Below are 15,756 nucleotides of genomic sequence, written 5' to 3' on the forward strand. Positions count from 1 at the left end.
AAAACGATTACAACGTCAAAACGACGTATCCCACGAATCAACAGACCACGAAGAACAACAGCAGTAAAAACAACACACATTATTAATCGTACATAAATTAATAATAGAGCCAAGAAATTAATCCTGGGCTCTGATACCAACACCACAAACCTGCCACAAAATCATACAAAGAGCCAACTAAGAATCACAATGTAGAGCATCATAAATTAAGGAACCTCGACCAAATAACTTGCACTACATTTACATGCTATTTTTCTAAAGGAACATCAAGCAACAAAAATCAGCTGAATTGATAAATTAACAAAATCGAAATGCAGAAAACAAAATCGTTCCAACAAATCAACCAAAAAAATCGAAATGCAACACGCGAAATAAAGAGGCGTACCCTGTTCTGGTTGATAACATCAACGATGACAACAAGCTTGCCGTAGTCTTTTTCGTAGTTGACGAGGGCCACCCTCCCGATCTCTACGTACCTCTTGAACGGCTACACAACATAACAGATAAGACCCAAATGAGATAGAATAGATCATATGAGAGTGACGGAAAGAAAGGGATCTGTTGCAGATAAGTGAATGCGTTGACATTAAAAAATAAGCACATAGATGATTTGTTGACATTAACAAACTCTTTTCTCACCGTTCAATAAGCTTTGCAAAAGTGAGCTTGAAAAGAGTAATCATAGAGTAAAGAACCCAATAAGTTATCCATTGTTGATCATCAATAGCTGACTTCGACTCAATTGCCCTAATCTACGCATACCTGATAAAGAGCTCAAACCCCAGAAATTGATCACCATAATGGGAAATAAACCACTCTTCACAAAATATTAAACCACAGAAATAAAAAGATTAAGAAGAACAACAACTTACAGAGGATACAACAGAGAAACCACAGGTCTGCATAATCATAAGAAAATGAAAATTAAAAAAGTATAAATTATTTCTATAGATTGATGTTCCTCTTAAAATCGATTTATCAATTGTGTGAATTAACAAATCCAAAAATTGATTCGAGATTAGTAGTATTTAAATAGAAAATGTGAAATAAGCCAAAAGGGACATTGGAGTATCAGCCCCACCTGTAATAATAGAATATATCATTATACTAAAGCGGAAAATCAAACATATTCCTTTTGTTGCCATATTTGATATCGCCTTCATAAATTAAAGAATTATATTTCTAACATGCAACTTTTTCATCCCAACACTCCACTGATAATCCAAGTATCTTTGATTCTTATTCCTTGCACTCAACTGCTTAGCAAATTAGGACAAAAACACCACTATGAAGCACAACAAATATTACCCATAAATCAACAAAGATACTTAGATAATGGAATGAAATGATACATTTATAAACATTGTTCCAATTGATAGACAAATTCTAGCAGTAGTTGATTTCAGACATGATATCTAAGAAGCTAAGGAAGTCTGCCAAGAAATATTAACAAGAGGTAGAATTAAACAATTATTAGAGAGCGGAGCATGTTAAAGTTCTAATTTCTAAAACCAAACACTCCTGCAATCCAAGTATAAGAAACAAGGTGACCTAAGAGGAACATCAATCTTGATAAATTGATTGTGCCAACCTGTCACAACAAAATCGAAACTTAATAATCGAAACCCAGTCACAACGAAACTTAAAATTGAGAACAAAGCAACAAAACACACAAATCAAATCAACAACATATTTATTTAACCAATTAGGAATCACATAAACGTAAACTCCACCAAGAAAATCACATAAAAATGACTATGAATGACCAAAACTCGCTCAGGCAACTCAGAAATAAACAGTACTAAAATCCCATATTCACAAACTAGTACAATTGCAGAAGGGTGGAGTTATACCTTCATGCTGTGCTTAGGACCGAGCCATTAGGGCTTGGCTTGAGACCGAGTCGAACTCAGAGTTGAGAGAAGGGGGAAGACAGATGGCGGCCTTACCACTAGGGTGGCGGCAGCAGATTGCTATCGTTCTGTTGTCGGTTTGGCACGGGCGGTGATTCTTCCTTCGAATCAAAGAAGTAACGACGGCGCAGCCCCTTCGGGAACTCTACATTTCGGCGGAGTTGAAGAAATTGATTCCGTATTGGAAGGCTTTGTCGAGGAGATGGAAGGACTGAGGCAGAGAGTTCTCCTGGATGGAAATCAAGCGGTAGCCATTACCGACTTTTCTCAGAATAGCAGAAGCTCCGGCTGAAGCTAAAATGAAGAGTGACAGAAACAATTCGTCACCCTTCGACAAGCCAAAGTCGGAGCGCAGCGGAATGCCGGAAGATGCGACGGACTGGGGTAAGGCGTGCCTGACTGGCCAAACCTCAGGAAAATCTTCATCGATTTGGGGATTTCAATTTTAGGGATTTGTGGATTTAGGGATTTTAGGGCTTCACCGCCATGTGCGAAGAAAAGGATGCCGGCGGCGGAGAAACGACGGCGGGCTGATGAACAGCGGTGAGCGGACGAACGGCAGCGCGGAGAAGAAAGGAATAGTTGGAGGAGGAGGGAATATTAGCTTTCACGAATGAATTCGTGTGATTGTGTTTTATTTTTTTGAAGAGAATTCGTGTGATTATGTTATTCTTAATTAAGAAGACCGAATATATTTTAATTTAAAATAAAAATAAAATGAATACATAACAGAATTAATAACGCTAATATTTACCGTTATTAAAGCGTGTACATACATAACACAAAGCATAACAGTATTTAAAAATGCAGTATTAAAAATGAACATAAATAACACTCATAGATAATGTAAGACTTAAAATCGTTATAAAAGATCATAGATAACAGTTTCCTCAAAACGAATTTTTGAAATATCCGTTATCTATGCAAAAAGGCGCACATACATAACGGATATTTTAAATATCCGTTATCTATGAGGTGTTATGTATGTGCGTTTTTGGCGTAGTGAGTTGCAGTCATGAAATCTTCCATGAACTAGATGCACAGTTTTCCAAGGTGATTTTGGAGATCGAGAAGTTGTTGTTTGGACTTTATCTCTGCTTCCAAGACTTGTTGCTGTAGCTCTTTGATGTCCTTTTGGGCTTTTGGAAATCCATCTTGAATTGGAACCAAGTCTTTTTCGAGGTTAAGATGAACAATTTCCACTTTCAGAGATTTTCATCGAAGAGAAGTGATGCGAGCATCATGATTGATCATGTCATCTTTGGCCTGTTCTTCAACAGCAATGAGATACTTGAGGAACTTGGCACCATAGATGTCCTGACGTTCTCGCTCATGCTTGAGTGTCTCAATTGCAATGAGATAACTTCTAGCAAGGCATCAATTGGATTTTCAGTGCCTTCAGGGATGACGAACTGGCACTTGACAGGTTCTCTCCCCTTCCATTCAGTGATGTATCTATCTATATCATCATCTGAATCATATCGAATGACTCCCGGTTTGTGAGTGAGTTCGATGAATTCAACTGGTAATTCAGGAGGAACATGAAGAGCCCTTGGTTCTCTTTGAGACGTTGAGGCTCCTTGAGAAGAAGTAGCAGCATCAGTGGTTGTGGTTGGAGCAGGAGGAATAACTTCTTCATCCGTGGGAGAGGAAGGAGCAAAGGCGCGTCCTTTTCTAATGAAGTGTCCCTCGGCTGGAGTGGGCTCATCAGTGGTGAAGAGTGGTGGTGATGAAGGAAGATGAGCTTCTGTGATGTCCTCAATACATCCTTCCAGAGTGGAAGGATCAGTATCTTCAACTGATGTAATTTCAGCTGCATGAAGGGAAGTTAAATTTTCAGCCATGTCAAAATCATCGGGCTGAATATCATCAGAGAAAAAAGGTATGACAGTGGAGGTTTATGCCATTGACTGATTGATTGGATCAGTCATCAACTGATTCGGAGAAGAGAAACCAGCAGCAGTGCCGTCTTGAGGGGCAGACTCAGAAGCAGGGGCTTCTTGAGGAGTGACTGCAGGCTCTGGGCTTTGATGAAGAGGAGATGATGGAGCAATGGAATCAAAGACTGGAGTCTCCTCAACGATTCTAGATATGGATGTGCCAGCATCTTTGTTGAGAATCAGGGTATTTCTGGTGTACCCTTGGGATTCAAGAAAGTCCATGGCAAACTTGTCAAAGCCATAAATTACATCCCACACTCTGGAGAAACGGAAAATGCTGAGTAAACAGGCTTCTTCCAATTCAAACGAGTGTTTAGTTTCAATACTTTGAAGGTCGTTGACCTGAGGGCAGGGAGCCGTCTTCAGAAAGGTGTGGGTAAGAAGTCTATGAAGGTTTTGATAGACTTGAGGGAAGTGTCGAAATCACCAAGGAGATGCAGTAAATGATTTGATGCATCTCGTCTGGCTTCAGACTGCATGGCTGTGACTGCTTGGATTTTTGCTGATGAACCAGTTGGAGTAGGTTCAGAAGGAGTCTGTAGGACTGCTTTTCCTTTAGATTTGGGAGAGGGAGGAATTCTGGGAACAACTTTGGATTTTGGTTTGGAGATGGTTTTGGATGAAGTTTTCGGGATAGAAGAGCGAGGACGACGTGGTACGTTTGTGGCATGGGGAATGGGATGTTCAGTGGTGGGAGGTTCAGGGAATTCCGATTCATTAGACTCTGGAGAAGAGAGAACAATTACCTTTGCCTTCTTGGAAGGCTTAGGTCCACCTTTTGCTAACTTGAAAAGTCGAAAGCTGTCAGTGAATGACAACATCTCCGGCTAGAAAACTAGAGGGAAATGCTTCGTCCCTTGAATGATGATTTGGGATACACTGTTTCCCTGTCGAAGCAAGTTTGCAGGCTTGGAGTTGCGAGGCTCGCTGAAGAGGAGATTGAGATAAGCCTCTTCCTAGTTGAAGGGTCCTTCCTTCAGGAGAGCGGACATGATATTCTTCTAGGGCTGAGACGCTTTGTCTGGAGTTCTCGTCGCACCTACCCAACATTTTTGAATAATTTCGCCTAGCAGAGTGTATCTAGGCTGAAGAAGAGGAAGAACAAGAGTCCCTTCAGTGGACTCATTTGTCTCCTTCATTGTCGATTTGAGAGCGGCGTTGGCTTCCCCATCTGAAAGGGATGAGAGAGATGGACCACTGTTCGGAAGTTTGAACAGATCTCTGACAATGTTTGTAACATTGAGAGTTTCCTCCTGTTTATCCGAGAAATCTGATGCAGTGTAGACTGTGATTGTGGAGATGAGCTCGCCAAAATCGTTGAATCGCAGATTCAAATAGAATTGTTTGACAGCATTAGTGAGAAGGTAATATGTTTTTTTTGGTTACGAAGGTCATCCATCGATGTTGATTCAGGATCTCTTCTGCTTCTCCATGTTCCAGCTTCGTCTGAAATGAGGGAGTGTCTATCGACTGCTCGTATTTGATTACGTTGGTGGTGCAGTCGATTACCTTGGTGCCAGACTTCTTTCCATCAGTTTTTGCCATTTTTGAGAATCTGTAGAAATCAAGTTTTGGTACTGGAAAATCTCACAGATGATGGTTGTGGAGTGGATGTAAGTTTGAACGCAAGAGAGAAATGAGATGTGTAAACGTGTTGAACGTGGAGTGAGAGGCGGACGTGGTGACAAAGTGTGATCGTGGAAGATGAACAGTTACCAAGGGTAATTGAAAAGATATCGACAGTTTGAAATCCGTGTGCCAAGCTGAATTTAATGATTTTTGAAATCCGCATTAAATGCCCGTCAGAGAAATACCTTAAAATAAGAGATTTTAAATGATGAAGAATATTTGACGTAATCTCTTAATCATGAAAAGGGGCGGAGATCAAAACATGCGAAGATCAGAAAACGTTAAGCGCAGAAAGGTAATTTAGGTAATTTGAATTAATCTTGTTCAGCAGGAAAAACATGGTCACCAGTCAACAATCAAGCAAAACTCATCTCAATTTTTATCAGTTAAAGTTAAGAACCTTTTAGTCGAGTTCCCAACAATAAGTCAGGAATGACAACATTAGCTGATTTGAATAGAAATACGTTCCCCCTTAGTTTGACAATCAGTTAACTAAAGAAAGGATGACTGAAATGGATATTAACGGGAGAACCAATCAAAAACATAGATCAAACAGTTTCGTAACATCGATAGTCAAAGTTGCAACACTAGACTAAACAAAAGGAGGTCGTCAATTCAGTTCAAGGACATCATTTACAAGAAAATGAATTTTAAAGAAAAAAGACATTCTGGACCTTCATTTTTCTTCAGTTGATGCGAAATTTCTTGCTCGTTTTCTTCCGTGGACTTTCGGATGTCTCTGCAACTCTCTTCCTTTTTTTCTTCTTGTCTTCTTCTTGATCTTGTTGTCGTGAGACTCAGGCACGACGCCGTCTTTGGTCTGAGTTCCCAACTGATGTTGAAGATTCATGACAGTTGATTCAAGAAAGGCAAGTTTGACCTTGAGATCATAGGTCTCATTTTCTTGTATGAGCAGCCTTCCATCCAGCGGTTGAATTTCCTCGTCTGAAGAAGGTTTTGTCGACTTCGGAACTTCATCAGCTGAGTGTTCATTCCTTAGATTTTCATCTGAAGGATGAGTTTGACGATTTGAAGACTCAAGGCGAGTTTCATCGTCATTGTTGAGATCTTCCTTGAGAACACCCTTGGAAATCAAGTACTGTCTGAAGTTGGGAGACCAGTCATGGATTGCATCCCAGAGATTTGTGACATTGAATTTATCAAAGACACTGTCTTTGAGAGCTTCCATTTCAGCGTTTGAAAGAACTTCGTCAATTCCATGAAATTTGGATCTGGGCATAGTCTTGACGAAGATGAAGAAGAAGTAGCTGACGAGGTCTTGAAACTCTTCAGCATGCTTGATTGCCATGACAGAAGAAAAGGTGACAGAGACACAATGTTGAGCAAGGAGTGTCAGATAGTTCTTGAGAAGTGCGAGCGGTGTCACCGAGGATGATGATGCGACATTGAGGTCAGCAGGTTCTGCAAAATTGACCTTTTTGTTGAAGCTTTCAAGACAGAAGTGGAAGAATCCGGTGAGAGGATGATGAAGCTCTTCTGTAGGACATCCTTCTTTGTCAGCTGCTTGTGACCTGTTTGGCTGTTGTTCTTGTTAACATTGAGGAGGATCAGCAGGGGATAATGGTGGTTGAAGAGAAGTTTCGCCACCCGGAATTGGAACTTCCTCTGATGTCTTCTGAGCAGTTTCCTCAAGGTGTTCTTTGGATTTTGAGTGAGGAGAGTCAAGAAGAATTTTGACTGGAGTTGAAAGACAGTCGAGGTTTCTTTTGACTGAGACTCGAGTTCTGTAGTGAACCTCTATTGTTGAGACAGGGGTTTCACTGATCACGCTGGGTATTACTCTCGTTGTTCTCTTTTGCCCTTCAAAGAGGTGAATTGTTGAAGAAACTTTGGTGGTGTTTTTCCAGAAGCAATGAATCTGATTCCTGCTGTGCAGGATCAAGGATGACACTTTTGTCCCTTGTCGTAAGTGTCTGGAGGAGTGAGTTTCCTTCTTTTCTACAGCAAGAATTTGAAGATATGCCCTTTCCCAAGGGAATGGGCCTTCTTGCAGCAGTGCGATTAACACAAGTTTGTGCGGTCTTGAAAGATGATCAGGTGATCCAAGAATGCCAAACCAACATCTTTTGATCATCTTGGCAATGGGTCTGAGATGAGGATACAGTCTTGACATGCTGAAAACGTTCTTGATGTTCAAGTAAGAGGAGGCATCATTCATCTGGGCATCTCTCATGAGATTAATGGCTTCTTCATCTGAGAAGATTGGTGCCGGTCCTTCAGTTGGGAGATTGAACAGTTCCCTTGTTGCTTGAGAGATGTTGACAGAAAACTTTGTCGACTTTGAGAAATCTTCGTTGGTGAAGATGTTAATTTCTGCTGTGTAGTCACCGGTCGTATCGTCAAACTGAATGGTGTCATAGAACTTTTTGATGGTCTGTTCGTCGAGAAGAAATTCTGGTGCACAGTGAAGAAACTTTGTCCATCCATGTCGGCTCAAGATCTCATTGATCTTGCATTGTTCAGAGAGCTTCTGAAGAGCCTCAGTTGTGACGATGTGCTCGTAACAAACAACTTGTTGAAAGATGGATTTTGATGATTTTGCCATGAGTAGATTTTGAGATGAAGGATTTCTGCAAAAATCTTGAAAGTTTCTCACAGAGATTGAACTGTGGATTTCACGGTGAGTCAAGATGAAAGAAAACACTGTTTGATTTGAAGCGAATGAGTTCTTAGAGATTGAGTAAATCTTTTGCAGAAGATGAAGGGATTTTGAAGAGAATTTGGAAGATCATGCACAAGGCGGTTTCAATGATCTTTTGAAATCCATGCAAATAGAGATGTGGCACGTGTGGATCTGTCTGCTTGTTAGTAAAAAGGGTGGGATCGTGCGAATGTGTGACAACCAATTTTAGATGAAAATTCAAAACATCATAAAACAAATAAGGATAAGAAAACATCACTGCAAATTAGCCTAGTAACAGTTTTCAATGGAGAGTCATAAACGAAAAATAATCATTGAACATATAGACTCATTGAGAGAAACTTACACGTCAGCCAGTTTTGAATAGGTCGTTAAGATCGGTGGAAGTTCGCCCTTGATAGATGACTGATTATTCCTTTTAGGCACTTTGATTTTGACTGTTACTGCACCTGCTTCTCTTGTTTCATCTTTCTTCTGGTCTGCAGAGTTGCTTCATGGATTACTCCTTCAAACATTTCTGATGAGGTAGAAGTTCTTGCTTCTGAGACTGAAGAAGTTTCAGTTTGTTGATCAGTCTGCGCTCTTGAACGTTTCTTCTATCAGCTTCAAGTTTATCTGAGATATAGTACATGACATTCATTCGAACGTTTTGCACATAGAGAATCTCTATGATGATTTGTCTGTGTTCCCTAAGGAGATTTTCAAATCTCATTCTTAGGTCTTGATATTTTTGTCGAGCTTGATCAAATTTGCAAATTTCTCTTGGAGGTGAGTGGGTTGGACTCAGGCTTTCTTCTGGAAAGATAAGTCTGTCGTTGAGGTCTGAATCTAATGGCCCAATCTCAAGTCCTTTGACTCCTCGAAAGAATGAGTTGATATAGTCGCTGGATGAGTCTTTCTTGGTCCTGTTCATGAGGTAAAGAAGAGAAGACAAAGGAGAGGAGAAAGAAACACAGAGCAAGCAAACCCAAGACACAACTTGAAAGGATTTTGATTTTTGAAAATAACCCTCTGAAGGATCTAGTTCAGTAGAACCTAATCAAAATAGAATTGTTCTTGCGAACAACCTGCTCTGATACCAATTGTTAGGTCCGGAGGGTCTCGAATAGGTGTATGGGGGGGGGGGGAAATACACCTATAGGCTATTTTTTGATCTTTACAAGAGATCAAAACGAAACTTCAAACACAAACTTAAACAACCTGTTTACTGAAAAGAGTTTTGACCAAAACAGGGTTGACGACTGATACTGAATACTCTTCAGTAAGGAGTTATCAGTTAAGTCCAAAGACCTTAACTGATTCATGTAAAGCTTCAGTCGAGTTTGATAAAAAGAGATGTTATGAATCTTACTGACTATCAGAAGATAGATCAGTAGACTGATAACACACGCAGTGGAAAACTTTTGTTTCGCAATAGCCTGTGGGTTAAGCAAGTTGTCAGTCTTTAGGTTTCTCTTTGCTATTAATCGGTTTTCAATTTATGAAGGGAAGAGCACAAGTAAGAAGGTAAACACTGAAAGTTGTAAATAATACAAGATTTTTACGTGGTTCGAAAAATACTTCCTACATCCACGGTCGGTTGATCAGACCAACAACTTCACTGGGCAAGTGCTTACGGGTGCACTGTAAACCTAAACATGTGCTTACGGGTGCACACAACCGAAACAATCGAAGATCCAATCTTCAGTACCAACACACCTTGTTGGATTTCTCACTCCTAGCACGCACTGCGCACTAGGATCTCACGGAGATGGAATACCTTTCTGAACACCTTTATAATACAAACACTCGATTCAGTAGGTTGAAGGGAGGCTTGAAAACTTGCCAACTAAACTTCAAAGAACAAGTTCTTCGGAGTTAGTTTCACCCAGGCTTTGGATAAACAAGGTTTGCCTAAGGTCTAATGTATGTAATCAGGAGTGACTGATTTTTGGCTTTGGGATTCTCTTCTTCGATTCAAACTTTGCGGAGTCTGGGCTTTAGCTTAGAAATAATTTTGGCAGCGTTTCAGCTTATGTCGTTGAATCGGTGAAGATTGAAGTGATCCTCGAGCGCTATATATAGGAGATCAAGTCTTGAATAGATCCGTTGGCTGAGAAGCTCTTCAAGATTTCTTCCGTTATAGAGTAATTTGAATTTGGGCTAAGGCTTCAATCTTCGAGGTTCCTTGTTTGGAGAGAACGGCTATGTTGAAGAGCAGGAGATGCGACATCTCTGAAAAGGTAATCACCAAAGATGAATGACCTCTGCAGAGAAAGGACGATCCTGAGATCTCTGCATTTAATACGGCTGTACTTCTGGAGTGCGTGGCTTCCTTTGAACGTTGAAGATTCAGTCAGAGGAAGAATGTCTAACTGATACTCGACTTTAGTATCAGTCCGCTGATTCCACGTGGCTCGCATTAAGTAATGAGTTAAATACTGATTCTTTGACTGATGCTTCAGTCGGCAACTTCAGTCTTCAGTCTTCAGTCCTTCGTTCTTTAGTCTTCAGTCTTCAGAACAACAACTAAACTAGAAAAAAAACTCTAACACTTGAGTTCACCCAGTCCTAGTCTATTACAAAATAAACCTATTGATTTTGGTATCATCAAAACAAGGATTAGGATATTTTATTAAGTTTCCAACAGAAACAAATCCTCTTCAACAGTGGAGGTACTGAGTTCAGCTTTGAGAAACGGTTCTATTTGGACAAACGAAACAATTTTCGATTCTGACAGTTTTCGCTGCTTCCTTGCCTTAGCCTCTTTTCTCAACCTGGACTTTTTTTTAAATCTTGCTCATAAACAACAAAAGAAAACAAATAAAAAAATGAAAATAAATCAATAGGAAAAAAAAAAATAATCAACATCGTTTTTCGGCAACGGCGTCAATTTGGTGGACGTCGTATCCCACCAAGTAATTCTTGCAATAGCTAAGAATTAGTATAGTTAGTAGCAAGTAGGGTCGAACCACAGAGAACGGGTAATTGCAATCAATTTCCTGAAGATCTAAAATTGATGTAGCCACCACGCCTTAAATTGAGAGAAATATTAATTAACTAAGAAAGCAAATTAAATCAAATAAAATAACACTAGAAAATAATCAATAAAAGGTAACTCGGCTCGAATAAATCCATACTAATTTAATAACTCTGTTCATCGATGAAAAGATAAATTAATCCCTATCAACCAACCAGTTATAGGATACCGTGAACGCAACGAAAGTACCCAAATTCCTACTTACTGTGTCGATAAACAGCTGGAGACGCCATATCTACTTATTTCCCTTATTAAAATATAAACTAGCGGGAGACGCAGGCGTAAATATAATATTCTAATAACATTAAGATGAAGGAACCCAGTTCAGACAGATTACCCTAGATACGCTAGTAATAATCAGTCTACCAATTTATTCCTACTACGAACATGGTAGCTTTATCACTAGTTAGCCATATTCAAATAATTATGGATTGGAGGAACCAATTGACTTTAATCCATTTAAATTTAAGTTGATCTGACTTAAATAAAATCAGAATTGTCTTTAAACATAAGGAATAAATCGAAATCAACAGGAATCACTTATATGCTCAATTAGGTCTCACAGATTATTAAATCAATACTTCATTATTCTCGCCGAATTAAAGATTTAGCTACTCATAATTAAACTAAGAACAATAAAATAAATAAAATCAAACATAGAACAATAAAATAAATTGCAAGAAATAATAAAATTCACTACTTCTTGAAAACCAAAAGTGGCGGCTAGCACAATTCTCCAAGTCAACCGCTAATTGAGAATCGAAGTCAAGGCAAGTGATTAAAATTGAATCCTAGCCTTGGAGTAAAAAAACGTGTAGTGCTTCAAAAGAAATTAAAACAAAACCTTAAATTCTATCACTAATATGCGACTCTCCTTAAAAACTAAACTAATAACCTATATATGTGTTGGGAACTTAATGAAATATTCTAATCCTAGTTTTGAAGATACCAAAATCAATAGGTTTCAATTGTAATAGACTAGAACTGTTCGAACTCAAGTGTTAGAGTTCTTTCTCTAGTTTAGTTGCAGTTCTAAAGACTGAAGACTGAAGAACGAAGGACTGAAGATTGAAGACTGAAGATGCCGACTGATGTAACGACTAAGGCCAAGTCAAATATTGATATTTGACTTATCAGTCGAAGGATCAGTTTCGACTGATTACATAATGCGCGCCACGTGGATTCAGCGGACTGATAATAAAGTCAAGTATCAGTTAAACATTCTTCCTCGGACTGAACCTCCAACGTTCAAAGGAAGCCATGCACTCCAGAAGTATAACCATATTAAATGCAGAGATTTCAGGATCGTCCTTTCTCTGCAGAGGCCACTCCTTTTCGGTGATTACCTTTTCAGATATGTCGCATCTCCTGCTCTTCCAAGTAGCTGTTCTCACCAAACAAGTAACCTCGAAGATTGAAGCCTCAGCCCAAGTTCAAATTACTCTATAACGGAAGAAATCTTGAAGACCATCTCCGCCAACGGATCTATTCAAGACGTCTCCTATAAATTGCGCTCGAGGATCACTTCAATCTTAACCGATTCAACGACATAAGCTAAAATGTTGCCGAATTCGTTACTCAGCAAAACCAAGTCTCCCCAAAGTTTGAATCGAAGAAGAGAATCACAAAGCCCAGAAATCAGTCACTGCTGATTACATACATTCTCTTAGAACTTAGGCAAATATTGTATATCCAAAGCCTAGGTAAAACTGACTGCAAAGAACCTGTTCTTTGTGGTTTAGTTGGCAAGTTTTCAAACCTCTCTTCAATGAACCGAATTGAGTGTTTGTGTCGAAAAGGAGTTCAGACCAGTGTTCTGTCTCCATGAGATCTTAGTGCCCAGTGTGCGCTAGGAGTGAGAAATCCAACCGAGTGTGTTGGTACTGAAGATATGATCTTCAGTCGTCTCGGTTTGTGTGCACCCGCAAGCATACGTTCAGGTTTGCTGTGCACCCGTAAGCACACGCATCGGTTTGCAGTGCACCCGTAAGCACTTACCCAGTGAAGTTGTTGGTCTGATCAACCGACTGTGGATGTCAGAAGTGTTTTTTGAACCACGTAAAAATCTCTGTGTTATTTACAGCTTTCAGTTACCTTCTTACTTGTGCTGTTACTGACTTAAACTGAAAACTGATTAATTGCAAAGAGAAACTTAACTGATTAACAACATGATTAATATCACAGGCTATTTCGAAACAAAGTTTTCCGCTGCGTGTGTTATCAGTCTAACTGATCTATCTTCTGATAGTCAGTGAGATTCATAACATATCTCTGTTTATAAAACTCGACTGAAGCCCTACGTGTATCAGTTAAAGCTTTAACTTAACTGATAACTCTTTACTGAAGAGTATTCTGTATCAGTCGTCAACCCTGTTTTGACCAAACTCTTTTCAGTAAATAGGTTGAGTCAGTTTGTATTTAAAGTTCCATTTTTATTGAGAAAAATAGCCCATAGGTGTATTTCCCCCCATACATCTATTCGAGACCCTCCGTACCTAACAATTGGTATCAGAGCAGGTTGTTCGGAAGAACAATTTCGCTTTAATCAGGCTCTACAGAACTAGATCCTTTTCCTCAAAGGTCGCGAAAACCTTTCTTTTTCAAAAAGTGCTTACTGCTTTTCTTATCTGTTGTATTCTATTTTCTCTTTTTGATGGATACTAACCACAGCAGAGTATCCTAACTACCTATGTTTAGTATTGAAAAATACAACATATGGAAGCTTCGACTGGAAAGTCATCACCAAAGGACCCATCATCATCACAGAGGTGATCAAAAGGGTTCCTTTAGACACAACTAGAGATCCTTTTGATGAAGTCCAGATCAAATCAAAGGCCGACTTCACCACAGAAGAAAGGAAGCAAGATGAGTTCGACAACCTCGACAAAGGCATCATCTCCCGCACAGTTCTAGACAAACACGTCACCAAGATCATCAAGTGCAGAACTACAAAGGAGATGTAGGACATTCTTGAAGGAATGTGCATCGGATCATAGGAGATAAAGGAGAACAAGTTATCAATAGCTTGTCAAAAATTTGACTCTTTTCTCATGCTAAAAAATGAATCGATCAACGAGATGGAACTCAGATTCAACCAGATCCTGAACGAAGTTCAATCCATCTCGAAGAACAAGTACACTCAACGAGAGATCAACCTAAAGATTCTACGAGCACTTCCGCGAGGAGATTGGCAGATATACACAGTTACTCATCAGAACAAGTCAGGATTCAATCAGCTCCCAACGAACAAGCTTTTCTCTAATCTCGTGGCGAATGAGTTCGACATCCAGAGAAACCTTGAAACAAAGAAAGCTGGAGGATCAGACGAAGATGCTCCATGAGCCTCAAAAGGAGCGGCGCTGAAAGTTTCAGCAAAAGAAAACAAGAAGCAGTCAAAGGAACCTGCGGAACTCAAACCAGAAGACTTCTTAAGTCAATATGCTCTATTGACTGAAAGATTCAACAAAATGAAATCTAAATTCCGCAAGTACAGGAATTTCTACAAGCAGCACTGCAAAGGAAAAGAAAGAGAAAGCAAGTCCAGATATTCCACTGACAGAAGCGGAGAAAGAAAAGTCAACCACTATTGATCTAAAAGATGTGGAATGCTATGGATGCAAGAAGAAAGGGCACTATCGATCTGAATGCCCTGAAGTGTCGCAGTCTGAGCGCAAAGAGATAAAAGCTAGGAGAGAACGCAAATATGCGAAGAAGAAAGCGATGGTTGCTGATGATGCAGGATCTTCCGAATATGCATCAGAATCATTTGCCTTCAACTCCACCAGCTTAGATGATGAGAGCCAAGCCCTCATGGCCAACGACACTGAAAGTGTGGCCGACAACAGCTACGACAACAAAATGAATGGGCCAGAGGAAAACTCTTACTAAAAAACTCCTTATACTGATAACTCATTTTTGTTTACAAGAGACTACTCAGAATTTGGAGATAGCTCAGTTGATGAAATTGAAGAGTACGATCAGCTCATGACTGATCACTGTCAGTTAAGAAAAATGTTCAAAGATCTTCCTATGTAGAATCATAAAATGGAAAAGGAGATCAATGAAGAACGAATCAAGAATCAGACGATCATCTACTTTCCAGATGAAACCTGTCTTGATGGACTGATCAAGGAGAACAGTCGACTGGAAGAAAAACTCAGAATTTCTACATCAGAATCTGACAGACCATCTCATGAAATCAAGAGGCTCAATCACAAATTAGAGGAAACAGTCAAATACTGTATGATGAAATCTCCTATGATGAGTAACTTTCATTGAAAAGCTCTTGTGGAAAGCATCGGAGGAAAGGTGGCTCCTGCCGATAAAGGAAAGAATATCATGATCAAGGAAGCAACTGACACTTATGAAGACAACACTTCAGAAGAGTCTAAGGATCATGATATGGAAGGAAGCGAAAACTGATGGAAAGAAGAAATGTTCCTCCTCTTCAAAGCTACAGACGAGCTAAGGAAGCCCCCAACCAGTTCATCCTTCTAAGAAGACTGGAAAGCAGATTTCAGTCAAAATATGGGGAAGGAACATCGGGACTGAAACAGAGTCTTCCTTACCAGTCCAAGGGGAAGAACAACAGAA

At 39.7% G+C, this 15,756-nt stretch overlaps 1 protein-coding gene across 1 annotated transcript in view; it reads left to right on the forward strand.

Moving 5' to 3' along the window:
- LOC131006624 (pathogenesis-related genes transcriptional activator PTI6-like) overlaps nucleotides 1-15,756 on the forward strand; it is an 812,544-nt gene that overhangs the window by 291,934 nt on the left and 504,854 nt on the right. The window lies entirely within an intron of this gene.

This window comes from Salvia miltiorrhiza, chromosome 1, assembly GCF_028751815.1.
Source record: "Salvia miltiorrhiza cultivar Shanhuang (shh) chromosome 1, IMPLAD_Smil_shh, whole genome shotgun sequence".
NCBI classification, from domain to species: domain Eukaryota; kingdom Viridiplantae; phylum Streptophyta; class Magnoliopsida; order Lamiales; family Lamiaceae; genus Salvia; species Salvia miltiorrhiza.